Source organism: Andrena cerasifolii, chromosome 6 (genome assembly GCF_050908995.1).
Source record: "Andrena cerasifolii isolate SP2316 chromosome 6, iyAndCera1_principal, whole genome shotgun sequence".
In the NCBI taxonomy this organism is placed as follows: domain Eukaryota; kingdom Metazoa; phylum Arthropoda; class Insecta; order Hymenoptera; family Andrenidae; genus Andrena; species Andrena cerasifolii.
The window spans coordinates 18,043,991-18,071,651 of NC_135123.1; the positions used below are offsets into that span (position 1 = coordinate 18,043,991).

The 27,661-nt window shown below is 41.0% G+C and overlaps 1 protein-coding gene across 5 annotated transcripts in view; it reads right to left on the bottom strand.

The window, feature by feature from the left end:
- LOC143370019 (uncharacterized) overlaps positions 1 to 27,661 on the bottom strand; it is a 170,545-nt gene that overhangs the window by 110,814 nt on the left and 32,070 nt on the right. The window contains exon 1 of one of the 5 annotated variants that reach the window (XM_076814605.1): positions 8,486 to 10,305. The exons of the other annotated variants lie outside the window; for them this stretch is intronic. The gene's annotated coding sequence lies outside the window, so the exon portion shown is untranslated. Of the gene's footprint in view, positions 1 to 8,485; positions 10,306 to 27,661 lie in introns of those variants that run through there. 5 annotated transcript variants of the gene reach the window in all.

Here is a 27,661-nt window from a genome sequence, read left to right on the forward strand (position 1 = left end):
CAGACATAGCGCGAGGAGTAGCTCTGCTCCCATTCGCGAACAATGTTTTGGAGTGTCGCTGTGACATAGTTATGTGCAATCTTCGCGGAAACATCGATTCGCGAGGGGTGAGCTCGGCTCACGCCGCGACGCCACTGGAACTTCAAAATGGCGTGAATATTACGCGGGGGGCAGAGTTCGCGGGAGCGCCAGGGCAACGAATTTCCGGCTTGAATTTCAGCTCCCGCATTTGTTGCTGCACTTGCTTCAGCACGAGTGACGCTGGAACTCGAATATGACCTTATTACGCTCGGATGTAAGACGACGTCGCCGTTCGCCACTTTATCGGTGGTTTCCGATACCGAGGCCCTAGCTCCAGTTCCATTTTCCAATTTATCCACTTCCACGACCCCCACGCCAGCCATCGGTTTATTACGCGGAGCTGATAACTGATAGCTCACACCCTCTTTCCCTTTCTCTCTCTTCATCGATCTTCGTCCAACGGAATCTGGATGTCTGGATGTCTGGGATCTTCTTCATCTGCGTCGCAGCTGTTGCCACTCGTCAACTGTGCCCGACGCCATCGCGTCTTCATCGCAGCATCGACAGCTCGGTGGCGTGCAATAAACGCTGCCAGCGGAACAATTAAGTGTATCTTTTATTACGCGGTCCGCCAGTGTCTCCTATTTCGCTTTTATGATTGTAGTACTTAGCCTGAAGTACCCGCCGCGCGGGTCTTATCGGGATGTAATATTTTCAAATTAAGGGGGAAATCCTATTTTATCGGCCTAAAACATAGCCAAATTTAGGATTTTCTTTTTAAGAAACTAGCATTTCGATTCATCTGGAATTTGGACCATGGTTTTATGCATCATTGAAGAAGGTGCTGTTTTTTTTTTATTCGTTTTTAATAATAAATATAGGAGTTATGAATCGCGACGCGCAAAACTTGTCGTCCGCTGGTGTGCATGATATTTACCTTCCAGGTAATGTGAAACAGAAAAATGAAACAGCGTTTTACTTTGTACATATGTAGCTTCAATTTGATGAACCAGAATACCGCTAAGTTCTGTATTTCTTTTGTTACATAACAAAATTGGCAGAAAATTGGATGGCAAAAATTAAAGGTTCAGACCTTTCAGTTTGAAAACTCTCCATACTGCTGAATAATTTTTTTTGTTTTATTGCTGGTTCATCAATTTCAAGCTACGTATCTGTAAAATAAAACGCCGTATCATTTTTCTGTTTCAGATGAACTGGTAGATAAATATCATGCACACAAACGGACGACGAATTTGGCGCGGCGTGATGGTCGATCATGCATAACTACTATATCTGCGGTTAAAAATTAATAAAAAAAAACCTGCAGCTTCTTCAAAGATGCATCCAGACAATATCCAAATTTCAGAGAAATCGAATCGCTGATTTCTTAAAAAAAAAAATCCCAAATTTTGCTACGAATAGGATTCCCCCTTAACTGGCGCCTTCATTAATTATTATGCGATGCTTACTTACATATCTATGTATATATGCAGCAAAGAAGCTAAACAAAAATCTGGGTGTTACTTCAAACATACCTTAATGTACAGGCAAACCACCAGACAGTATAAGCTTGTAGTATTTGTTAAATAAATTCCCAAAGTAACTTTGAAATACGGGGGCAGTTACACTAGAGTAGCTCCTTAATATTATTACAATTCCCACAGGTACGTTGATCAGCAGATAAGCTCGCTCGTAGCGGAAACAGTTCTCGGTTTTCAACCCTTTTTGGAGTAACGCAAGTTAAAGGGCCAACGCAGCCTGATTTGTAAAGCGGGAAGGGTTCATTCATCAATCGCGCATTTAATCGTACACGCGACGTTCGCGGAACCCGCGGTAATTTTATCAACACACAAGAGAAAACACGCCCCGCCCCTCTGTTATGGTAATAACGGGCATTAAACGTGACTCTGGCAATCCATCAAGCTGGAGCCATGGCTGTTCAGGGACAAACCAGACTCCCGAGCACGCGATATCCCACGGAAATTCCTGCCGGGAATCTCGAGCCTAGCCAAAAGGGGTCCCATGGGCGAAGATCAGTGCCAAATCGAACTCCGCGTATCAATCAGGGATTCTCTAAGGGAAAATAGTTCTACAGCACTATCGGAACACAGACCGCGTTAACTCGCTGCGTTCACTTCCCAGCTTGTAATCCTGTCGGACCCACATATATTCCCCACTTGGACCTGTGTGTTATGATATAATCCCTGTTTGGAGTTTTTTGGACTTGATACGAGACTACAGTTACTGACAAAACTATCCGCCCACACTATACGTAGCATATTTTATATATTAAATCGACTTCGAAGTGAGAATTCGCAATTCTAATTCACGTTAATATCACCTACTACGATTGAATTCAATTGGAAAATTGCACATTATGCAGAGCTTAATCGAAAAAGTGTTTTTATCCGTGGAAGTAGCGAAGGTCGTGCAGAAAAATATTCGCCCGGATTCAATATTTCATAATTTATACAAACGTAATTGCAACATGTTAATATTCTTCTAATATTCCCGCGATTTTATCATAAACTGTAATCTATTATGCATAGATTCAATCTGATTTTCTGTGAAGTTCAGGCTCATCTTGTTCCATTCTTCTAGCAGAATTTCTTTCAGTTTTTGTTTGGTAGATGATACTAACTAAAAATATATTAATCAAGATATACACTAATGTAAATTATAAAGGGTAATTCTGAATTTAACATTACTTAAATACATAACATATGTTGTACGTATGGGGGCATGAAATATTACTATTTCCTGAAAATTTGGGACCGAAAATTGCAAAAATGTCGACGATATAGACATCAGAAGTGAGGTATCCAAATGCATTTTTCTAGAAATCATGATGAAAAAGATTCACAAAAGGCACTGTTCATTATTCTATATACCTACTAGTAATACGCACCTTAGCGATTATATATTTTTTAAAATCACACCTATATACCTAAAAGCACGTGAATAATTTCATTAGCCGTAATCGCAAAATAAAATGAACTTTGAATTTACTAACCAGATTTCTATCATGAAAAATGTCGCCCAAGAGAATGTAGGTATCTACCGCTGCGCTAATATTTGAGGCTCAGAAGTGCACATAAGCTGAACGCAACTAAGCCAACGCGGAGTATGATGACTTTGACCAATGGATGATAAACGAGAAATAGAAAGAAGATGATTTATCACGAAAAATTGGCTGCATCAAGAAAACAGCCTCCTCTATCACGAAGAACATCCCCAAATCGAGGAATCCGCGAGGGGCAATAAATTCGCAGGAGAATTCTGACGTGGCGGCTCTGATAAATTGTTCGCGAGTCTCCGCGGCAAAAACGGCCCGCGGAAATTTCTCGCGCTCTGATCGTTCCGCGTCGCCAGGCCGGCAGACGATTAAAATATTTTTTCCAGGTTCCCCGTCGGCGCGATATTTCAGCCGCTACCTGGCAGCTGTATCCTATTTCCGGGGATATTGAATTTCTTGGCCGAGGAGAGCCACGAATGGCGCAGTCGCTCAGACATTCCGCCGGCACGAGTGGACGATACAGAACCAGATAACCATCCCCCCAATTACCTTCTAATTCTCCCTCGACGACTTGATTAAACCATTAGCGGGCGCGTGCTTGCTCACGGCTTGTTCGCAATTAATGTCGAATCACGTCGCTGCTGGGCACCGGCCGCGAACTTTAATACCGTCTAGCGGCCGCTGACGCTCGCTCCTTCATCGCCCCGAGACGCTCCGTTTTTCCGCAATTGGCCGTGAAACGTTAATGCGCCGCGGCGTTAATTGAGGCGCTGTCGTTCGCTTAACCCGGGGCAACAACTCGTGTAATTCGCGCGAGGAAGCAGCCTCTCCTCAAACGGAGGAAACGTACCGTGCCTGAAGAACGGCTGGGAATAAGGAACGAGGTTTTATTCGTCGCAAGTGAATGGGCTCTTGATTGAATTAGAGTTTGTTCGAACAGCGCGGGAAGGGGGAGCATCTTTGGTCGTTACTCAGTCGTACAAAGCTTCTGTTGCTCCCGCGATGTATACTTAGCATTTAGTAATTGCGAAAACAGTTATTGCTCGGCAGACAGAGAAAGAGATTAATAGTTCCTCGTGTAATTATTCCGAAATAATTGTTATTCGCTAGAATATTTGTAAGGAGATTTTATTGTCAGATAAATGGTAATGAGTAACGATCACTTCTGGTTTAAGGGGTCAGTTCATTGTGACGGTTTGAAAAATTAAGCAATTTTTTTAATCCATCTTTTTGGTATTTATTAAGCTTCTCTTATGTTATACAAAAAAGTTTAAAGAATTTTTTTAATAGGTTTTAAAACTTTAAACACGATTATCGCAAAACAACATTTTTTCAACTGGTGCAGGTGATTGCAAGAGAACTGTCTGACAAATCGGTCTGAAATTTCTACACGTTTTTAGAAGTGTATTAATAAGTAGGCAATACATTATTTACGTTGGACATTCCGTTTACTAAAAAATAAATCCTAAAAAATGACAATTTTTCACGATTTCATAGTGGACTGACCCCTTAAGGGGATACATACATCTAGAATGGTCGAAAAAATCGATTTTTCCAATAAAGAATTCGCAGAAGCTTACTCTTACTAAAGTTCTAGAAAAATTTCATCAATTTTTTAATGATTTAAAAAACTGTGGTTGTTAACAAAAAATCGGTATGCTAAAGACTACGTATTGATGTGAGAAATAATCGTGCCAAGTTTCACTCAAATCGGTTTAGTAGTTTTTTAAATATCATTCGCACCGATTTGAAGAACATAGTTTCGAGAAAACAGGGTTTAAAGATTAAGGTACAGATTAAAGTGAGATCATTTTTTTTATGGATTTATAGAAAATCGTCGATTTCGAGACCATAGAATTGTCCTTCCTTTGTAGCTTCTACGAATTCTTTATTGGAAAAATCGATTTTTTCGACCACTCTAGGTGGATGTAACCCCTTTAAAGCACAAAATCGGGCAGCAACTGCGCGGTTCCTCGTGGGATGAGAGGATTTATCTTTGTCACCGAGGTGACCGAAATGAAGAAATATTGCGAAAAAGGAACGGTGGTTATGGTAAAAGTTTGTTCAAGGTATAAAGCGCTTTGTTGTACCTACCAAGAAAATTTCAGTATCAGTAAGTTTGCGGAAATAAAGCGAAAAAGAATTCAGCTTTTATTCCTAAGAGGAGAAATTGAGAGTGCTCAGAGCGTACAGTCCGAAATGAACGTATCCTTCAGGCAATCCTATTGGAAGAATAAATAAAGTCCATGCATATTGCAAAGTTGTACAATTATTTGAAATGAGAATGTATTGATTTATTTCTACATGCAATGGCGTTGGGTAAATATTTCTACAACAAAAGTATTTAAATCTCCCTGGACAATAAAAGACAAAGTGTATTTGTAATTAATATTTGCATGCCCCAGTAAATGCGTTATCATGCAAATGTACGTGTAACACGAACATTATTAATGTATCTTCTGTTAAAACGAGAATTATTGTTATGCGTATCGCATTTTACAAATTATGCAAAATAAGTAATTAAAAAATTTATAAAATATAGCGTAGGAAGTAAGGATAACCACGGCGCAATTATTGGCCGTCTACTTGGTGATGAAATTTCGAAAAAAGAAAGACAAGTGCAGGCTGCGATATAGGTATTTCATGCGAAATTATGATCCAGAGTAGATTATTTCATAAATGCTTTGAACACCGGTATGAATAACGCAAAAAAATAAATTGTACTCTACATTTATAACAGAATAAAGTGTAAGGACTTTTAGAACCTTACGTTGAATACTTTTTTCTAGAAAAAAATTACAAAAATTAGCTACGTTTTCGTCACATATACGCGATCTAAAGGGTTTAACCGATTTCTAATAAATCTCCTTCAATCGTTCTATAATCTAATATACTAGAGCACACATTATTACATCCACGTGCAAAAAAAGTTGAGATAATATTCCAAGGCAATGGCGCGGGAAATGCTAGTGAAATTCCATTAAAACGTCGATAACGCGTGTGACGTGACGAACAATGGTCAACCACTTCTAAACCCGGGCCTCGCAATTACTCCTGGCACTCCTAATTAACTGAGATTAAGGCGCTTTTAATGCTCCCCGCCAGCAAGGTTAAACATCAAATCACGCGCTTCCGCTCTGGCACAATTTCTCCATCAATTTAGTCACCACGACGCGTCGCCCTGCAATTTGTAAAACTGAGCGCCTTTTAAAGCCGAACGCGAATCCATACTTTTGCCGCCCCAAATTGAACGGTTTAAGGGGGGAATCCTATTTTATGGGCTAAATACATCGCGAAATTTAGGATTTTTTTTCTCAAGAAACTAGCAATCCGATTTATCTGAAATTCGGACCATGTTTTTATGCGTCTTTGAAAAAGTTGCAGTTTTTTTTTTATTAACTTTTAGTAATATATATAAAAGTTATGCTTGATCGACCAGCACGCCGCGCGAAATTAATACAGTCGAACGCATAGCGATTCAAACACTGAAAAACTCACGGAAATATGTTTCTGTAGCATATACTTTGCAAAAGATTGAGCAACATAAGTGCCATTCTGTTGCAGCGTCTGTTTTTTATATTTCTATTATTTCTATTATAGCCCTGGGAGTGTAAATTGGAAATTATTATAACCTTGGACGGTAATATAATTAACGATTTATTTTTTGGTATAAAACACGGACGTAAGTATGTACTAAGAATATAACTTGAAGAAGTGTTGAGTTTTTTATGCTCTATTGCCTAACCAAAGAAAAAATAAGGTTATAGCATACATCACTATTTTCTACATTCACTTTCATTGGAATTAAAATTCTCGGGTTGGGAAGGTTTCCTTATGAGTTAGATCTGGGTTATTTCTGGCCGCTATAGGGCGCGCGACGGTTTCATCGTCATTTCGGTTCGACTCGTTCAGCGACACGTTTGTAATGCAACCACGGTTTGCAGCTGTGGCCTACCTGTTGAACCGATAAAATGAAAAACGCTCGGAGAACGATGAAACGGGCGGGACTCTACGCCACAGCATGTAACACTGCGAATGAAAAACTCTCGAAACGATAGTATGCACGTATTCGCGAGAGAAAAAAAAGGGCAGTTTTGAAACACGCCATTTCTGCGCTCACTGCGCCAGCTAATCACCTGACGTTTTATTAAACCTAGATGTCAGTTAAACAAGTATCCGCATAAATTGTTGCGACGGGACAAAGGGTACATTCTGAAAGCGGACGGTTAATTTTCTGCGGGAATTACAAGCGCGATCTGTGAAGCACTGTTAACGATAAAATGGAATTCAGCGATACGACTGGAGCAGAAATTTATTCGCGGTATCGAGGCAGCGAACGACGAAAGGATAAAATGGAGGATTCGATGAAATAAATTCGCGAGCACACGATTCTATTACTCTGTTCTAGGCGAAAAGTCCAACGTCTGCACTTCCCAACGAAACGATTACCCCATGCAAAATTACGCGCTGAATTTATTTCACAAACACCTCCAACAGCAACGCCGACAAATCTCAACAACAAACCAGACTTATCAAAAATATAACTTTCAACATCCTGCAATATATTATTTTATTACGCCTACTTTTACTCCCACCAGAAAAACGGCAGAACGTCAAAGACAGCCAAGAAAACTACTTTGATTAAAAAAATACGTAATATATTTTTATATTTTTACTACCTTCCCCCTTTCAAAAATGAATCAGAACCACCGATCTCTAATATCAGCAAATAGATACAATTCCTTTTGGATATTTTGATAAATGTTTCGACAAATATTTTCACAACTATTCTGCCCTCTTTAGTTAAAATGTCGTATCTAACATTTTGAAACAATCGAGAAAACTGAAGTTTTATCATTTACTTTGTACCGTCCTTATTTTCCTTCGTGCAAATTAAAATCTTCATGTTATCATTATTTCGTAACAGCCTAATATAATTTTTTGTAATAGGTGTACCGGCAGGTGATGTATTATTAACCTACCAATTAATTCATTGTTTTAGGATAGGATATTATAACCATTTGGAAAGAAGTTAGGTTAAATACATTAGACTGTTTATAAATCTTTAAGAAGCACGTAGAGTTTTCTAACTTTACTTGAAAAAATGAAAAAATGCTAGCTAGGACAGTTTAACTAAGGAGGGCAGTTAATTATCACAGATACTTTCAGAAATATTTTAGCAAATAATCCCTCAAGACGTTCGTAAAATCTGCATCGCCCACAGAAAGTGCGACATAAAAAGAAAGAAAGTGGAAACAGTGATAACGTAGAATCCGAAGTAAGCCACGCTCCCTCGCCCAGGGTTCGCGAGGGAGCAAGGGAAACGGCTCCCCAAGAAGACATCGCGTTTCCCCTACATTGATCCTGGGGTCGCAAAGGACAGATCGTGGTGCGTCTTAGAGGAGATGAAACAAGCCCGGAGAGCTTCCTGAACGCGTCTTAACATACCTGCAAACGCGACAGATCGTCGCTGATCCCCGTCGACGAATCCGTGGTTCCGACCGGAAATCACCGCGCACAGAGGATCCTCTGGATCATCGTCGCAACCAGCACTTCACACACGAGAATCGAAGCAGCCGCGTTACTGGCGACGAACGTCGGAGCACTGTTCTCGATTCCGTCGCCAGTGTTCTGCTCTCGCATTAGCGTCAAGAGGCTGAATCTTCGTCGCGAATAATTCCCGTGGGACTTTGGGGACTACATCTAGCCGCTGGGTACAGAGCACCATCGTACCGCGAATCCAGATTACCACTCAGCTGTTTGCGATCTGAATTCATCGTACCCCGAGCGAGATCTAACGCTGCGCAACACCCTTCGCATTAATGGCACGAGAATCGAGAGGTTTCGGGGTTTAATTGATTCAGATAGCTTGTCTCTGGTTGCCTGGTGTTTGCCAAGCGGCTGAGACGTCCGCTTGCTTCGCTGACAATTAATCAATTCTCTATATTGATTTTTCTTCGTGAATCCATAGATCTCGGACTCATCGGTTGATTTATCAAGTCGAGTTACTGTACCGTTCCAGTAATGCCATTCTTTCGGTAAGAGATTCGAGAGACTCCGCATGGCGTTCTAAGACTTTCAGTGTCTCCTAAAATAATTCCACCGCAGCTGCTTTGCGAAGGTAATTGCTTTAATAGGAACATCCAATTGCTCCGCTTGTATGTTGATCTTCTGCGGCGTTTCCTCGCCGCGCACGCTTGCCTGACATTTTAATGGCACTCGGTGTTGATGATCACTAGGATAGGAGTAAACAATTGTCAATTTTCCTCGCTATCTTAGTCGCGCAGTATGCCACGAGTATTCAGCCCGAAGCTGGCTGAAGTCTGTGGAATTAATGGGTATGAAGACCGCATCTAAATCCACCGAGTCCTCTCCGCGTGGAATGTCCCCTGTATACGTGGATGTTATCAGCGCGAGCAAAGCTCCTAAACGATTCTATTAAATTTCGCCCTGCGTTAATGCTTCCCCCCTCAGCGGCAAGCTGCTCCAGCGGCAAAAGCCGAGGAGCAGTTCGACTTAACGTCGCTGCCACTTTCAGCACTTTAATCTGCCTCGGGAAACACGATTACACTCGACACTGATCTCAGATGACACGTGCGGATGAAACTGGATATGTTGCTGTTACTTGTGCTTAAATTATTGCACTTTCGAGTCACTAAAACTTAACGTACCCCCGAACGACATTAAACTACCATCTACGTTGCCGCAATGTCCCTAAACGTCGTCCCGTTCGAAATGTCTGCACAGCACGTGGATCATCATGCTGCACAGTTTCCACAAGGAATCCCCCTCAAGGACAGTTAGCTTGATCCTCAGGGGCCACCGCAAGCTTCTACCAGCTTGCAAGCGCCACCCAGATCGCCGTCTTTGATAACTTCCAATTGGTAGTCAGTCGCGTGTTGGGGCCCGAGCTTCCAGTCGAGTCAAGCGACGAGGGCTCCCGTGCCGGTGACGATTCTACATTCGCGACGTGCCGGAGCGAGGATCCCTCGAGTTACCCCGGATCGCACAGGCTCGCCGGGCGACGCGCGACCGAGTCACGTGCCCGTCTCGCGGTTAGTTCGGTACCATTCTTCTCCGGCATGAAGATCGAGCCGCGGGTTCTCGCCAGGACTCGGCCACGTGAAGTGCGCGCGAGTTGGCGCGTCGCCGCGAGTTGATGGCTCTCGACAGCATCGATTTCCGCGGCACGCCGAAAAATCGGGCCTGGAGGAAGCGGCGAAGGGGGCAGATAGGTGGCGAGAACGCCGGCGGAGACGACGCCAGCACTTTTGGATCACGCAGACACGACGGCGAAGGCCAGACTGCACCACCCTGCTGGAATCGATACGTCAATCGTCCCTCTGGACGGCAACGGGACGAGAAAAGCGGCAGAGGGCAAGGGACGAGGGCGGCGGGGCGCGGGCACAAATGAGGATGGGCCGAGACCGAGGGAGAATAAAGAAAGAGGGGGGGTTGCCCGTGATACACATTAGACGGGGATGGTTCGAGACCCCGTCGCGCCTACGGCGGGGTGGGACGCTTGGCGCGAAACTGTCATCGAGAGATCAAGGTCTGACCTCTTACTTTTTCCATTTCTCTCTTTTTGGTCGTCACTCGTTCGCCCCGGCAACGAAACTCGTTCCTTTCTCCATTCCACGCCGAGCTCTCTGTATTTGATCCCGACTTGGCAAGTAATTTCGCCACGATACAAGCAATTCCGTGGCGCGCATCCGAACAGAAGTTCGGTATTGGTAGCTGTCGATCCGAATCCCAGCCGCGTCTCTGATCGTAACGAAGCGTGTCTGTTTATCGAGGCGGGCGGCGGATCTCGAGCGCGCGTCAAAGACGCTCCCGTATAAATATCCCATTTTTAATAGAAAGAGGGTTAGTCGAAGCAGAAAATCGATAACGCGTGATGGGCGACGCGTGTGCTAGAGCTTTGTCCGTCGGTTTACTTGCACTCCTGCGGAACGCGGCCACCGAAATGCTCGGCTTATTTTGCAGCCGCCCGAGGGGGCGAAAGCGGGCGCGTGCAGGGCATGAAGATTAGAATAAAGGAGGGAGGCAAACGGAATTAGGCAGCGATGGGCGAAGGAGAAAAGGGGAGAGCCGCGGAGGATACGACGAGGGGTAAAGGTGCAAATCCACAATGAGGCCCTTATTTTCAACCTGCGATATATTCTGCTCTCACCTCCTAATATGGTTCTGTTTCATAAACAAATACTCCCTGAAAAAGATTACTGCAAATTTCTCAAAAATGACAAGCCCTATCGAAATTTTCTTTAAATAACATTAAAAGAGCATTCAATTTTCTACAATTACTGTATATATAATGTTTTCGTGCTTCCAACCAGTTTTTACATAATAGCGTTTGAATATAGAGAGATCCGCACTTCGCGCGTCTCACCAGTACGGCGTGACGTGTTGTCTGTACGTGCGCAGTGCAGATCTTTCTATATTCAAACGTTATTATTTAAAAAATGGTTGGAAGTACGAAAAAAATTTATACACAGTAATTTTCGAAAATTGAATGCTCTTTTAATGTTGTTTGAACAAAATTTCGATAGGGCTTACCATTTTTGACAATAAACTTTAAGGCCTGGTCGGCATCCTTTCCCTTTATCCGAATGCAATAAACTTTATCAGGGACTATTTTTTTATCAAACGGCACCGTTCTAGAGGGTGAGAGCAAAGAAATACAAAAAAAATTTCGACAAGTATAAATAAATATTTATTTCATTATTTTATTATTTTTTAATTATTTCGTCATTAGTTTCACGAGACAAAATACTCATCTTCCGCGCCCATTTCCATTTTACATTTAGTTTTTGCTGAGATTTTTGTCTCGTGATAGAGAAGTCATATTATTTTTTTTTTGTTACCGTGGATTCGCACCTTAACGAGGTCGAACTGTTTCGGTTTAAATGCACCGCGGTCCTTTTGATCGAAGAAAGCGATGGGAGAAGGCACGTTGAAGGGGCGTCATCGCCGTCGTGCCCTCCCTTTATGCACCACCCCTCGGGAGTTTTCAGACGGCTGAACTTTCGCCCTCTTTGTACGCACTCGATCGTCCTGTCATCGACGTTTTCAATGACTACTCGAATAAGACACTCGAGGATAAAGCCACGTGCATGTGCACGCATACCTGTGGCTCCTTATTGAGGCCCCCATCGATTAACTCGGGCCGTGGCAGGCGGAAGCACCAACTATTCCGATAATACTGATCATCGGCTGCCCGGAAACGAACGTCCTTGTTGGGGAAAGGGCAGCGGCGTTCGTTCGACAACGCCATTAATTGGAGGAAATAATTGCGGCGCAAGAGCGCGGCTATAGGGGCGCCACTTTTCAAGGCAGGCTAGGATTTCCAGGATTTTAACGCTTTAACAGTTTAGTGCACTGACGAGGGTGGTGCGCGGTGTCTGGGTCAACGATTTGGTCGAAATATTTTACACCCTTAGAGGCTTTCGATTTCTTTACCCTTCAAATATAATGTTAAGCAGAAAAATCTAAAACGCGTATTTTTTTATTTCTGTGTCAATTGTAAGGGGTGAATATTGGTACTTCCCGAATCAAGTGGTGCACCACTATGCACGCGGAATGTCCAACAAATTCCGTGTATTTTAGAAGAAATACAGATTATGAAATGGTCTAAGCGTTAACAGTTGCAAAAATGGCAACCCGAACAGTGGAAAACATAAAGTTTTCTTACTTTACCTGGTACTTTGCCGCGGTACAGCTTCTCATTTCCTTGCGAGTTAAACGAAGGAGGTAAAGAATACATGGTGTTATCTAATCATAGGTGTTCCATTATGCAAGTTTTATTTGCTAAATTAAAGCTTTTACACGGAACTACCGCGGAGATAGGCAAAATTTGTATTCAAATAAAATGTCGAACAACGAATGGAAGTTAAAAAAATTATTCTTCGTCTCTTGAATAAAGTTGACCCGGGTTAACTTTATTCGACGTATAAAAAAATTACCGTTACTCGTTAAATAATCTGAGGTTAAAGTAACTTTTATTTGATCCGTTATTAAATTTTTAATTAGTTAATGCCCAACTCTGAATTACGGTCCACTCAAATGCAAATATGCAAGAAGAGCCCGAAGTGACGATGCTTTCAATATAAATAATTAGCCCAAGTCTCATCGGCATCAGACAATTTAGACTTCGCTCCCCGTGACGAAGTGGACGTTAATCGTTGCCGCAGTATTCTTCCGCCACTTTAGAAATTACCATGTTTCTTTCATCGCCGCCAATTGCTTTCGAGAAAGCCAATTCCTCGAATTACTCGGTAGAACGACCGTTCGTTCGGCTCTAACAATTACTTATTAATACCAGCACGGCCGATTAATGGCACCATTAATGTTGCAAAGGCGTTCGACTCGACACACGACTTTCGCCCAATCGGATAGATAGAGGCAGATAATGGGCGAGCGATGTAAAACGAGCTCCGCCTCGGAAATTACCCTGCCACGGAAGACGGCGCGCGCTTTCGATATCTGCAATAATTATCGACTCTCGGGAGACATTACCGCGACGAGTGCACGCTCTATCGCGGAAGATCACGAGCGCTGCTCAAGGACAATGCGAGGGATGTTCTACCACCCTTCTCTTTACAATGGTCCATTAAACTACGCGTACAAAGAATGACGAGAAGGGGCTGGGAGTTTCTTATTGAGATCGCTACAAAAGCTACTTTCGCCCCTTCCGCGCGGGGGAGTGCGAATCCATTGAAGAGCAGAGTCGTTTTGCTAAACCCTGAGCTGCGCATTGTTTCCAAAACTATGAAAACGGGGCAGCTCGCTACAACGGAGACACGCGTTTCGCTTAGAGGCAGCTGCGCGTGAAAAATGTACCGAGGTTCCTAATCCTCGCGCAAATTAGTAGGTATGTACACTCGCGTATTTAACCCTGTTGCTCTTCTGAGGTTTATCCGAGCCCGAAGTAACTTTTATTTACACATGCAATATTAGTGGAGAAACTTTCCTCGCGCACAGTTATTTAATTTTCTTTTTCATACACTTTTCTGAATGTCCTGTACACTGTTGCGACTACAAGAATATGAAAGTTCTTTGTGCCACGTAGACTGAAGAAAATTAGCATATTTAAGTTGAATATTTTTACTGAACAATCAGAAATTAATATATTATACTCTATGCCATTATTACGTAATTTCAAACACCAGGGAGATATTTACGTGTACCCTTGTATTTTGATCGTTTTCATAAGCTCGTATAAAAGAAGGACAACCGAATGTAGATGATTCCTGTTACAAAAATAAATCGAAAATGTTGAATATACTTATTTTGTATGAGCCTTCGTTTTCGAGAAAATCGAATTTTAAAACTCGTTTAGTACGCATGCACCTAGTTAAGAGTTGGTAAACCGAAGCCTTGTTCAAAAGTGAGTCGAAATTATAAAACAATCTTTTTTTTCGAATGCAGCTTTCGTTTCGGTAAAATCGATTTGAGGATGGAACCTCGGAATCGATGTTTTCCAAAGCAAAGTCCCGTTCTAAAAAAAGGTACTTCACAATTTCGAACTATTTTCATCCAAAAATTCATGTTATTTTCAGTAGTGCCATATTTACTGACCAAGTCTGCCAATTTATTTTTTTCTCAATTTAATTTAATTCCATAGAAAAGATTCTACAAAACTTTTATGTTTGTTGCGTTGAATGATTCATATTATATGTATACCTACTCATGCATTTTTTCTTTTTTTCCGTTGTTCTACCTCATTTGTAATTAATTGTACCAAAGAGTTGTCTAACCCGTCTGTCGTAGTTAAAATTAATTAAAAAGTAAATTAAGTTAAATTAAACTTTTAGTTAAGGGTACCTACTAGGCAGTCGTTCCTGTCTAAATTGAAGCATTTCTGTTTCAATTAATTACAAACAAACAAACTGAAACTGGGACTTGTTCTTTGGCATGAAGTTTATTAAAATCGTAAGCTTTAAAAAACTTGTTTGATTAGTCAAAAATATGCATTATATATGACGCTACACATGGATCATTAAAAAGGCTTTTTAAAAAAAGTTTCTTTTGATTTGCAGTAATAACTGAAAAACCGAGGTTCCAATCGATTCAAAACAAATTCGAGCATGTTCGCAATAAAATGTGTAATTTCGGGCCAGACCTAAATAAAAGTTAATGAAAACTCATATTCTTTATGAAAAGAAACTAAGACCTCATCTTTGGAGACTTGGGGGATGGTAAAACCTCGTCAATGGGGTTTTAGTTTATTTTCATAAAAAATAAGAGTTTTCATTAACTTTAATTTAGGTCTGGCCCGAAACTACACATTTTATTGCGAACATGCTCGAATTTGTTTTGAATCGATTGGAACCTCCGTTTTTGAGTTATCACTGCAAAACAAAAGAAACTTTTTTTTTAAAAAAAGCCTCTTTAATGATCCATCTGTAGCGTCATATATAACGCATATTTTTTACTAAACAAACAATTTTTTAAAAGCTTGCGATGTTAATGAACCTCCATGCCAAAAGAACAAGTCTCAGTTTGTTTCTTTGTAATTAATTGAAACAGAAATGCTTGATTTTAGGCAGGAACAACTGCCTAGTACCCTTAAGGGATTACCGCAGTCAGTAAGGTCAGAAAAAGAACGATTCTTTGGGAATTTATTTCAGAAAGTACACGCATCTTTTATGCAAAGGTTCTTGTATTCAGATGAGGAACACTTTAACAGGTTATTATATTATGTTTTGGTGTAAAAATATTTATTTATTTCAAAATTACAACTGATTTCCCGAAATGGTTTTTGGATTCCGGTGACCACGATTTCTTAAGAACCGTTTCACCAATCTTTCTGAAACTTTGTAGGTTTCTTCTAGACATTCAAATTTAGTCTTTAATCGAAGCATTTGTTATTCCAATGCATAGTTGTTATTTTATGGATTAAAAATGAGTGTTTTTTTTCAACGAAACTCGATCATTCCACTTTAACATCCACCATTTTGTCCCAGATTAATATTCTATAAAACGGAACGATTAAAGACTAAATAAACTATTGTAGTACCTAAATCTTGTTGGTTTTTTGATTTTAGATAGCCCAGTTCCGAATAATGTTGGTCACCGCGAAACGTATATCTAAAAACAGCTTCCGGGAAATCAGTTGTAATTTCTCAATAAATAAACATTTTTACACCAAAACATAATATAATAATCTGTTAAAGTGTCCCTCGTCTGAATAAAAAAACCTTTGCCTAAAACTATGCATAAACGTTCAGAAATAAATTCCCAAAGAATCGTTCTTTTTCTGACCTTACTGACTGCGGTAACCCCTTAAGTGCACGTGTATCGGTCAAGTTTCCAGAATGAATCTTCTCCAAAAGCAATCCCTGCGTGAAAAAATCCCATTCAACATTTTCGACTCACTTACCCTCGAATCACCCCCATTTCGGTTGCACAGCGATTTCAGATACACCCTGCATTTCCCACGAGCGAAATTCCAACCCGAACCTCAGAAATACTCGCGTGAAAGCCGCGAAAGTAGCCAGGGAAAAAATCCTATTGTCGAGCGGCACGCAAGCTTTTCCTAAAACAAAAACCAGCACGAAACCATCCCCCGCGTACGATACGCGGCAGATTTATCGCGGCGACGACAAATTACCCGCGAGCCCCGACGGCCTTCTTGTCTCCGGCTTTTCGTTTTTATCTGGGCGAGAGCGAATTATATGCATAAATCAGGAGGAGGGATCTCCTCTCGAAGCGGAAGAAATATCCAGCGGGGCGGACCGTTGCGTCGGGAAGCCACTTCCATCTCGTTGCGCTGTAGCCGTATTAAGCGCTGTTTCCATAGCAGCAGAAACTTTATTACCCAGCAGTCGTTGTGTCGATCGGCGAGACGGGGTCGCTCGCGTTCCCGCGCGCGCGTGCACCCACCCGTCTGCACTCGATACGACACGTCGAAACAACCACGGGGGAGACGGCGGAGAGACAATAACACGGCCGACGCTAAATCACGAATGAATTTGCTCATTTCCAGCGAGACGCCCGATATACTACGCTCCCCTCCCCCGGTGTTGCCCTCGCTGCCGTCATTTCATGCGGACGAATCTTTTGTCGAGTCGTCGCACGCGCCGCCACTTGCTGCCTGCACTCGTGACCCATATCCACCGAAACGTTTCGTTTCGTTTCGTTTCGTTTCGTTGCGAACCGGGCGCTGCCGCGAATTCCTTCGAATTGTGCGTTCCACGTGGAAATCACTTTGACGTTTCGTCGCGACACGCGTGCAACGCGTGGCTTTCGTGATCGAGGGAGCACTTATTTCTTATGGAGAACTTGTTACGTATGTAGGGGAGAGTAGGGGAAAACGGAACATCGATATTTCTCTTACAAGGGAACATCCCGAAGCCGAAGATTCAAAAAATTCTGAAACTTTGTGAAGTTTGGTTTGCTGCCCAAATTCACTCGAAGGGGGGGGGGGGGTGAAATTAACCCCTGAGAAATTCGGCTGGTTTCCGATTTTTTTTTATAACTCGCGAACTGTAAGAGATAGAATCAAAGTTTCAAGTCAAAAGTTACTTCTTTTAATTAGATCTAGCGTTTGGAGAAGAAATTATTTTACAGTTTTTGATCTATCATTTGGTGAATAAATTATTTTACAGTTCTTGATCTATCACTTGGTGAATAAATTATTTTACAGTTCACGATTTATAACACAAACTCGGAAAATAACCGGATTTTCGGGGGTAAATTAGACCCTCTTAGAGTGAATTTGGGCAGCAAACAAAAATTCCCTTGTAATTTTTTGAATTCCCGGCTTCGGGATGTTCCCTTGTCAGATGAGAGCTGCGAATGAGACGGTGTCACGTGACATGGGACCAAACGGTCCTCACAGCATTTCCTGACAGACCATAGTGCTGTGGTTTCGACCACTTTTCGTCACTTGGATTTTGAAAATTAATAACGGCAAGAACACCGTTGGATTCTACAGTCTTCACGCTACATTTTCACGTTTTACCCAGCTCTTTACCTCACGCTCAAGTGTAAATATTAGATGTTTAATAAATTACTGCATGTGGGGCAAAGCGAAACACTTTTGCGTGGGGTAAACCGGAACACCTATTTCACCCACTTCTACCAATCCAATTGTCTGGAAACTTTGCTGGCGCGCGTAGTTATGATGACAGTACAAAATTATGAAGAAAAAAAAACGGGAGGGGTGAAAATATTACCCAGTCATCAATAAATATAACCCATAACCACAAATCCAAACGACTTGAAATCATAAAAAAAGTAATAAAAAAAATACAAAAAATTTTTAAGTTAAGCAATTTTATTTAAAATGCACTAAAAACTTCTCCATACACGTGTTGATATTCATTATTCATGTAAAAATCCATGTGTATTTGATTATTTTCAGTAATTTTTGTTGTCTGGTAAAATATTTTTTCTTTTGTGTATAATATATATATATGTTTGTTGTATTTTATTTGTAATAGCCGGATTTTCAGCGGTCAATTACACCCCCTTAGAAATTCCCTACATATTCACAAAGTTTCAGAATTTTTCGAATTTCCGGGTTCGGGATGTTCCCTTGTAAGCCATTACACATAAAAATATTGTCGAGCAGTATATCGAGTTGATCCTCTGCTATTTTTATGATATTACTTCTATATGTCTGTAAGGTGGTATACCTACTCGCCATATTTGTAAACACTGTCATCTGTACCCTAAGAACCTTCTTAGCCCGTGTCATCCACTGGAGCTTCCTAAATCTTACTTTATCCTGCTACCCCACAGCATTTCCTACCCCACACTTCTCTTGTGCCCATCGCAAAGTAATTTCACTAAGTATATCAAGTTTATCAAAGATTACAAATTTTTTTGGTGGATTCTACGACTTAAAACCGTTTGTTTCGAAGGTACAGCTAACAAAAGGCTGGCCATTCAACTGAACGCTTAACCAGATGAATTTCAATTCGCAAGTTAAAGTTAGAATAAGGCAAGCTGGGCCACCAAGTGCGAAAAACAGTGGAATTGTTTGTCTGTTCTGATATGTAGTCAGAAGATTTCCGAGATCTAGTCAGAGTGTGGAAAATTTCGAATTTCCTCCGGCTGACCATAGTAACCGACGTAACGGACACGGGCTCTAGATGTAGACGTATCTCCCAGAGTAATAGCTTTCAGGATTTACGAGCCAGCTTTCTGCGAAATTACTGATGTGTACAACGACCCTTCACTGTACACTTGCCCTGCTCACTGTAGACTCTGAATGGTGCATGCAGAATTCAGGGAACCACTTGCGAATCCGTGTTGATCCAGCGTGCAATCCACTGAGGGTATTGCGAAAGAAAACCCAATAACGGAAGATAAATCGTAATACATACTTCCACTGCTATCAGAAACGACCGCGGACTTGAAATTAAATAATTCGAATCTCGTGGCCTTTTCAGACAAACGTATGCACTTGGCAGACACAGTGCTGGTTGAAGAAAGATAGAAAATTGTGAAAGAATTCTTAGACCCGAGTAATAGACTTTGCTAACAATTTTGATGAAACTCGGCACATGGGTAGAGTACCTATTAAAAAATATTCCACACATTCTTTTTTGTCAACTGATATTCGTGCTTAGGGGTTGAAAATTACCATCTGAAAAAAAATTCAACATTTCCCACCGTCACGATTAGTTTTCAACAGTCTTTGAATATTTTTTAGTGATTTCTCAGGCTGGGTTCGTCGTGAGACTTTCTACGATACCTTGCCTGCCGAGCACCTCCAGAATCGTCAACGATCCTGTTCTTTCCGCAGCGATATCAGAATCCCTCCACCGAAGTCTCGTTCCCACAACACCGTTGCGCAGTTCGCTTATCGACGAATTTCCGTTCGACTTCCGCGCACAAACGCCAGAAGACGTTCATGCACGCCCGTACAACGGCGCGCGCGGTTCCTGCAAGTTCTGTCGGGCCCACGGCTGAAACGATAATGACATTCTACCGCGTACTTTGAGCTTCCTAATTAAATGGATATCAGCTTAGCCAGGTCTTGACGAGCAGCGATAAGCCGGGTTTCATCTCCTCCCGCTGCGGAATTAATTAGTGATTACTGTACATCCCGGTGTACGTGTTCGTGTTCGATTCCTTTGTGGCCCGTATCTCTGCACGCGGAATTACGGCCAGGTGAAATCATTAAGAACTGCAGGCTAATCCCTTCGTATCGTTGAAAAATATGGTGGAAGTGGGGTCACAAGTTTCGCTCACTTTTCTATCCACCATCTCGGTAAGTATTTGCAACTTTTGTGCATTTAATTTTTACGTAGACATATCTACTATTATTATTTTTTATTGTCGTTCGCTAGGGGTGGGTGTAATAAGAATGTACTTTTAGGTCGCTGAACCTTGCCTTTATTATTTTGCATTTCTAATTTTGTACTTTATTCTATCTGCATGGTAACTTGTAAATTGCAAAGACAATTTATTATTATGGTTTCGGTTTAGGATTATGAAGGCCATTGCTTCTTCAAGTATTAACCAGAAAAGTTGTTCCGCCGTCACTGTTTTTAATAGAACGAAGGTTGTTCGATTAAGAAAACTTCGTGGGTAGTTATTTATCGAAGAGAAGCGATTTTAGCCTGTCCGTCGTAATAAAAATATGTACACTCGTTGGTTAATAAATGTAGCTGAAATCCGCGCTGTGAGGTGATTAATTTTGTGCATTTACAGAACACCAATTACTGTGCTGTCAATTTCCAACTGTCACAAAACGAGTACTTACAGAGCCGAAACATTTGAAGAACCGCATTTCGTGGCTGGCCCCTGAAATCCATCAATTTACATCTGAATTTTGTTATTTTCCTTAGGGGCGAGCGCGTTATTAATTCCGCTTTCGTTACGACGCGTCGAGAAGCTCGATTCTAATAACTGGCAACTGACAACAGTTCGCAGCGTCAAGATTTCCCACGTCAAACAAGGATCATTGTTAAGTCACGATTATTTGTTTAACTCGAGGAAAGGAATTAATTTTAAATGCGAAAGGTCTGATTTCAAGAAAAGTAAATGTACCTTCCTCCAGTGGTCGAATTAAAAAATATTCGCAATATTCTCCATCCTTCAAGTCGACTTAAGACTTAGCAGAATTATGAAATTTTGCTTGAATAATATTACACAGTTTATTTAAAGGTCTTTTGCTAGCTCTCTCCACCAAGCATTATTCCAATAATCCTTCAACATTTATTTCAATAATTCCCACTTCTTCGTTACATACCTACTATTTTCAGATCAATTAAGAACATTTACTCAACCTATCACGTAGACCCCAGATTGGAAATTAATCCTGTACCGAAAATTAGTGTACAATCCTGTTCGCGAAGGGGTGAATCTGGGCAGAAGGACGATCCCGGGAAAACGGAGAACCTGCTACCACGTTCCTCCAGTCCTAACTTCGCTGTTAGCTTATACACGGCAGAAGATCGACTACAAACAAGGAACACGCTAAGAATCGCTGTGAACTTCTCCCTCATCTTGGCAAATAGAACGGCTCAGCCAGTGCAACGAATAGCAGCGCGGTTTAGAATAACGCCTCCTGTTTAGTATGTTAACACAGCGGTCTTTACTGTTTGGACTTTACGACGACATTACGTTCAGCCATGATGCACCATAACAATGTGAAATGCTGATCGTAACCCATTTTACTCTTGGTACACAGTGCACAAGTAATGGCACCGGGGGCGAAATTTACAGTGGTAGTCGCAGTGGTCGATGTCTCTCGAGGAGTGTTCAAGGATACGTGCGAGGAAGAAAATGAAGAATGTCGTTTCCCACTTGCTATGAATTATAGGACGTATGTGCATCCAGTCCTCCTGATAAGTAGCTTCTGAGAATATATAGCGTTCCATATTACGTAATTCCCTATGCCATAAGTTCAATCAATGTTTCCAGTGGGTTTCACCTACAGCGTTGCTCCTCGCCTTGAAATTAGCTAGCAATAAGTGATGGTAAATTGCTAGTAGGTTGGAATTTTGTAAAAAATATGTTTTTCAGTAAAATTGGATTGCCTTTGCTGAATTCTGATTCCTGTGGATTCGGTTAATTTGTATTTCATTTCATTATTTTGTAAGTAAATTGTTAAAATAAAATTATTATATTCCTTTGCTGGTATGGCTACTTTTAGGTGTTACGCGGACTTAACGGGGTTTCTGATTTTTCTGTAAATTTGTGTTAATGGAATGGCAAGGAAAATGAGTGATTTAAATATTTGTGTTTTGAAAATTCCAGAAAACAGCGTTACTGCGCTGGAACGAACAGGTGCCTCTACACCATGTTCAGCATCGATTTTATCGCTTCAATTCTTTATTTTTAACACCCGCCCCCTTCCCCAATGTTGCTCCAAACATCAATCGATACAAACATTCTAAAAAAAAACTAGATCGAGGGAAACGTTTATCGAAATGTCAAGGCTAGTCGGTTCTGTACAATCGTTGTGCGGCGGAGTGTCATCTGTTCCTGTCGTTTCTCATTTTACGCCTCTCGTACAAATTATTTCGTTACTTCGAACTTCACCGTTATATTCTGCTTCGAATTACGGCCGAATTATTGGAATAATTCAATATTAGAATATTTGGTAAGTACTCGCATGCTACGAATATTATAGTATTTAAATACTATGATTTTACATTTGTTATTAATTTTCCAAATTTTCCAAATTTCAAGGGTAATACTGTGCTGTTTTAATATTGTGTCAGTTCAGTCGCGTTTTAAGAAGGAATGGTCGAATTATTTTGAATAGAAATAATATTAAAAGTTGAGATTCACTTTTCATTTACACTTTGCATTTATAATATTCTAACATTCAAATTTTATGTGATGAATGTTTAAATACTCGAACTATTCAAAAATATTCGAGTAGAAAAAAATTCGACAACAGTCCCAGCTATGCGCATTGAATATGGTTTCACGCACCGAAATAAACAATTTACCGGAGGGATACAAACAGAAATTAAACAAACAAAAAAATGTGTACGAAACTGTTAAGATGTTGTCTCCAATATTTTCAGTTACATTATTTTTAATTTCTCTACTTGTTTAGATTACTTTTAAAATTTGAAAAATCTAACAGCTTAAATTGCTCATAGAGCTATTACTGCCGACGAAATGGTACCAAGCCGATTTGCATGTTTTGTTTTGCTTAAATTCATTTATCCTAAATGTAACAAAACCACTGATCAATAAGTACAACACATGATATTTAAAGGCACGCTATTGTAATGCATTGAATATTTGATTGCAAGTTGATCCCCGAGCTGGACATATCCATGTTTCATTTGGTTTACGATATTCTGTCTCTGACGAAGGCAACACTGATTACGAAACTCTCTTTTCCCCTTTGGTATACACGTATCAACTACACGCAGAAATCGAGGGAACCCTTGCATTTCCTGCAAAACGAATTTCCATATTTGCTCAACGCACAACGGTTATTCCGTTCCATCAACGGCTTGTTGCAAATTTTTAATTCCCAGCGAAATATTCCGACGACCTCTCTTCTCTTGGCCATCATCGACGAACTGCTATTATAAGTCCAGGCTTTTTCTTTAACAGCCACCAATGAATAATATTATATTGCTGAACTATCATAAATCAAAATTCTGAATGCAATATTTCACATTCCACCCCGTGCTTTATAAGCCGAGCGAATATAGTGATAATTTCGCTTCTCCAGCAAAATTTAATCGAAGCACGGGCATTAATTATTTTCTGATATCAGCCGTGTGTCTCTGTTTACACACAAGAACAGTTTTGGTGAGATTGGTATTTAGCATTAATCTTGGGAAGCAGTTTGGAATTGAAATAACGCTTTGTTCGTCAAAAGGATCTAAAGCTATAAATGGTAAAATAAGTAATCGCCTACCTGCATTAAAAATATGATTACCTATATATGAAAATATAATAACCCCAGCTGTGAAAGGAGAACGCGAGTCAGTGTTGTACTAGATTTCCTACGCGTCGAACTGTGCATCTCAATCAACGCGGAACAGAAATTAAAGGGTCGGAAATAATACGGAATCCTCGCACGCCCACCTTGTTCCTCAGATATTGCATCCACCCATTATCATTTATTTCGATCCCAACGCAACTTCCTCGGGGGCAAAAAAGAATTCAATCAGTTCCCTTTGCTTCACTCCTTGATCTTTCTTCCAGGAAGCTCCCACCCACGCTACCTCGCGAATACAGCTACACTTTCTGCAAGTACGATTCTCTGATAAATCTTCGTCAACGAAGTGGATTGCAGCTTCTCGCTGCGCATTATTATAATTAATATAAAGCAGAGAAATCTGAAATAAACGACTAAATACGAACTCTGTATATTAAACTCGTTCAATTATTCCATTTCAATTATTCCACCCGTAGAATTCTCTTTCGTGGGTTGCAATAAACAAATGAAATAAATTCTTTCTCCCAAAATTGCCACGATAATTTTTCAGGCAGAGGAAGTTAAATGGACTTGAGATGAAATAAATATAATAATGGAATTTTGAAAAGAAATTGATAGTCCTTTTTGTGGCTTAATATACAAGGTGCTGCAAAATTCGTGGTACATACGATCTGTACACAGAAGATAATGAAATGAAACTGTTTCGAGAAGAATAAGCAGCTTCTTCAGTATTTAATCTGTTTACTTTACTAATTAAGAAATTGTTGAAAATGCTGATATCGCTGTTGAATGTCTACCTGTGCTCTTCTGCGCCACGCTAATTATTAATTAATGAACTTCTCCCAAAGTGCGGTCAGATTCGCATAGTTCAGAAGCTACTTGAAATTTCAATTTTATTTCGACAAGATTTAATCTATTTTTGCTACGAAATAAGACCACTTATGATCACGGGACAGCCGAAATACAAGCGCAAGTAGAATCAGCTCGTCCGTGGCCAGACGAGCCAGTCCAAAGTATGTATGTACATAAGTGCAAGCGCCCTCGACGAAATTTCAAACTTACTTTCCTCGGTAACGAAGGTTCGCGCGGACGAAAACTTCATCCTGAAATTCTGGTTTATTTTTGCACGAGAAATCACCCTGTCCTCGCCTGTTCCACGAATTTTGCCGCGCGCTGCATATTGGCGACATCCCGATTTATCATGACATACGTACTATGTACCAACGCAGCGTGCACGTGACATCAATAATTTTACCCTCCACGTCGATAAAAGAAGCAAAGCCTATTTTTTTTTTTTTTAATATTGACATCGCATAGCCCATCGAGCATGCAGACGCCAACTTGGCTTTTTTGTCACATTCTCTGTGGATTTATCTAAAAATCCGCGCCACATATAAATCTACCAAAACCGTAGCCAATTTTTTGCAGCTCGATTTTTCACACTGCTACTTTACACTCCCCTAAATCGAGCCGATATGAAGCGAAGGAGTGACGTGACCAGGGAACGAGGGGAAGAACGAAACGGGGAACAAGAGTGTCCATTCCCATCCGCCATGATAATTCAGAATCCATTCGGCAGCCGTCGCTGGACCTTAGAGCGAGCAACTTCACGAAGAATCCTGTTACAGGGCCGCTAATGAATTTCCCGCGATCATTCTGCTTCAAGGGCACTCGTGGAAAGGAAAGTTTATCAGGAGATACGAGGGGGACGTTGATAGAGCGAGGCAAAGTGGAGGGAAAGAACTGGGGGTAACGGTGTCGGCGTTATCCTGTCGCATCTTTGTCGGCTCGTATTATTACGTTAAGTTGACGTGGAACAGGGTCTAGGTGGCAGGGCCCGGTCCTTATAAATTCAGCCCTCTGCGCATCGACTGCACTTGCGGCAGACGCCGTTCGCGGACGACACCGTAATGAGATAGAAACCACTTAACCGTCTGCACGCGTGCCTAAGGACCTGCTTGGTCACGGCTCATCCGGTGGCTGCGGTTTAGTTGCTAAACTTCGGGGACTTTTTTCGTTCCTTGTACGGCCACGTAAAATTTGCGCGACCTTATCTTGCGCTTTTGTTCGAGGGTCCATCCTTGACCGACGACTCGCCTTTGAAGCGGCTGCTGACTATCGTATCGCCAGGGTCGCGCAAGATTTCGCGGCTTTTATTTCTCTCGGGAGAACGCTGGTACCGTTCCGTGGAACAAGCAATTCATTAGTCTTCTTTTATGGGAATCTACGTGTTTATGGGTGTCGTGCTACTGAAAGAAAGGTGATTTATTTAGCTGCGTAATTAAAGAGCAAAGAGCAATTACAAGGGAACATGTCAAAGTGATAATCGTCGATTTTAATGGGATTTTGGCAGAAAGTAGTTATTACAAAATATTTCAGACGTTTTTTTTCTTACCGGCTGACATTCATGTTGAAGGAGTGAAAACAGCCGTCAAAGTTGAGGTGTGGGGAGACATATTTGTAAATGGCAAAATGGTGTATTTTCTAATAAGGAATGCAGCTCTGTGCAAGCAGATTAACAGAAAACCGTTTTCTTTTAATGCATTATTTAAACAAACGGATTTTTGTGGAATATGCTTTCACCGATGTATTCTTTATTAAATAAAAAAAAAATAAAAAAAAATTAGAACCGACTTGAAAAAAATAAAATTGCACTGAAAAGAAAAAAAATAATTTTTCCCTTATATACTCTACGACTCTCAAATTTTTTATAACAAAGCCTCATTATTTTTGCACTGTGTAAATCTGGCGCCAACTTAAAAAATTTGAGAGTCGTAGAATAAATAACGGAACAAATTTTTTAAGTCGGTTTAAACGTTTTTAAAATTTTTTAAAAATAATTATATATATTGACACAATATGCTGGGGAGATCATGCGCGTACATACATAAAGTGACAATAGTCTTTATTAACCAGAACTGGCAAAACATTGAGCTACTATTGATACAGTACGAGATGGGACCACCGGGGCGTCGGCTTTTTTCGAATAAAAAGAAGATTATAAAAATCGGCCGGTATGCCGAGGAGTTATGCGGGGACAAACATAAAAAAGGATACATATGGGCTGAATCTATAACCTCCTCCTTTCGAAGTCAGTTAAAAATACACAATTTTGCCACTGGCACCGTTCTCCTAGTTCTAATAATTTCCAAGATATTCGGCCAAACATGTTTCTCACACCTCAACTTTGAGGGCTGTTTTCACCTCTTCAACACGAATGTCAGCCGATAAGAAAAAGTACGTGTGAAATATTTTCGTAAGAACTACTTTGTACCAAAATCGCATAAAAATCGACGATTGTCACTTCGATATGTTCCCTTATAGAGTTGGAATCCTCTCGTAAGGAGCAGTCGAACAAAAAGGACTTTTCTCTAAAATCGTACCCCTTCGGTTCGAACCCATTAGGATCACCCTTACTCCGGATAAAGTTCTCTCGATGAAATAGTTTCCATTGAAAAGCCGAGGATCGATCCCGAAGTGGTTCCCTGACTCGGTTACTCGGTCGGTCACGTGACCCCTAAATATCCTTAGAATCCAGTCACTTGGTTGTCTAAGAATAATTTTGTTATTTCCCTGGGATCCTAACGAGCACAGATGCCGTGTCGTTAGGTAAAAAGCGATTCTCATTTCCCTACAATCCGAAAAGTCATTTGCAAAAGCCAGTACTGAATGCCACCCCGCGACCGAAGAATCCAGATTGCCCTTTAGTGTCTCGCTTAATTGCGGCTATTAATTAGTGAAATTAACTG